At 37.0% G+C, this 1,635-nt stretch overlaps 1 pseudogene; it reads left to right on the plus strand.

Moving 5' to 3' along the window:
• Positions 1-609: 609 nt before the first annotated feature.
• On the plus strand, positions 610-1,294 carry LOC143438371 (ankyrin repeat domain-containing protein 49 pseudogene; annotated as a pseudogene).
• The last annotated feature ends 341 nt before the right edge of the window (positions 1,295-1,635 follow it).

Raw genomic sequence — 1,635 nt, forward strand, 5'->3', positions numbered from 1 at the left:
TAAATAATTGATTCAAAATTTCAAGGATTTTATATCCTAATGGTGTCATAGACTTAGACATCAAATCAGTGTTGTATAAATCTATGAAATGTATCTTCCAAAGTGATGTAAAGCTTCTTAGTTGAATATGTGTGTGTGTGTGTATGGTGTGTGTGTGTGTGTGTATATGGTGTATATGTGTTTAAGTAACCCTGATCATATATATATATATATATATATATATATATATATATATTATATATATTAATATATATATGTATAATATATATACACATATATGTATATATACATATATGTGTATACATATATATATGTGTGTGTGTATAATATTTTAATATGAGATCACTCAAGAGAAAAGCGATTTTGTGCTGGATTGCAGCTCTATATTTGAACATTCAAAAAATATTGATAGATTATTCCGTTGACCCATGGATGCCATGAAAACTCACAGGAATATATTATATATTAAAATCCTTGCTCAGGGGAGACCCTGGAAACGAAGCTCTTGGTGAGGTTCTCTCTGTGAAAGGGTGGGAAGAATCAAACTTCATCTCTTTAAAGATTGCGCCCTAGTACTTGAAATGCTTTTTATTTAAAAGAGTAGTAAAAATGGAAAAAGAAAAAGTAAAGGATAATGAAAAAACAGACCTGGAAAACTTCAGACTTTTCTGAACAGTTTAACCAGCTGGAGTTGTTGAAAACCCACGGACACCTGCTTCTCACTGGTACTCAGCATCTCTGGGTAGGCAATTCTGATGAAGATGAGGAGCAAGAGGAAAAAGACGAAGAATGGTATCAATTGTAAGAAAAAAATCTGGAAAAATATCCAAGCAAATTGCTTCTTTGGGCTGCTGAAAAAAATCGGCTTGCTATAGTGCAGAGACTGTTCTCTGAGAAGGCCACTGAAGCGAACACTAGGAATGAAGATGAGTATACCCCTCTTCGCCAAGCAGCCTACAGTGGACATTTAGATGTTGCTCATAACCTAGTGGCTCACGGGGAAGACACGGAGGACACTACTGCACAGTGCTTGTGAGTGGAATAATACCAGAGTGGCCTCTTTCTTCAACATGATGCAGACATCACTCCCCAAACAAAAGGTCTTTTGACTCCTTTGCACCTTGCTGCTGGGAACAGAGACACCCTGGAACTCCTCCTGATGAATCGTTACATCAAACCAGAGGTGAAGAACAACTCACAAGAAACTGCTTCTGATGCCACTGGGAGGACAAGCATCTATCACTACCTCTTTGAAGTCATGGAAGGCTGTACAAACTCTTCACTTCCGTCTTAATGACTCTCGTAGTTTTCTTAAGTTTTAAAGTACTAGTGCCTCCCATGTGTGAGATGTAAAATATCCCCATGTACAGAGAACAGATGTCTCACTAGAGAAATTCTGTTGTATGCATCACAGTTTTCTTCCAAGTGAACTGCCTGACCTTGATGTCACATGTATTTGAAAGGTATTTGGGTGCATCTGTGGTGATTTCTGCAGTTTGTGATTTTTATCAGAAGTAATTTTGCTGGACACGGGTGATATAGAAACTAAGGATATTTTTTGGTGCTGATCCAAGAGAAAAGTATTTTTAAATATCTCATACCCTGGGCCTTTGTTCAGTTTAGCATACTGACTTG

This window comes from Arvicanthis niloticus, chromosome 25, assembly GCF_011762505.2.
Source record: "Arvicanthis niloticus isolate mArvNil1 chromosome 25, mArvNil1.pat.X, whole genome shotgun sequence".
NCBI classification, from domain to species: domain Eukaryota; kingdom Metazoa; phylum Chordata; class Mammalia; order Rodentia; family Muridae; genus Arvicanthis; species Arvicanthis niloticus.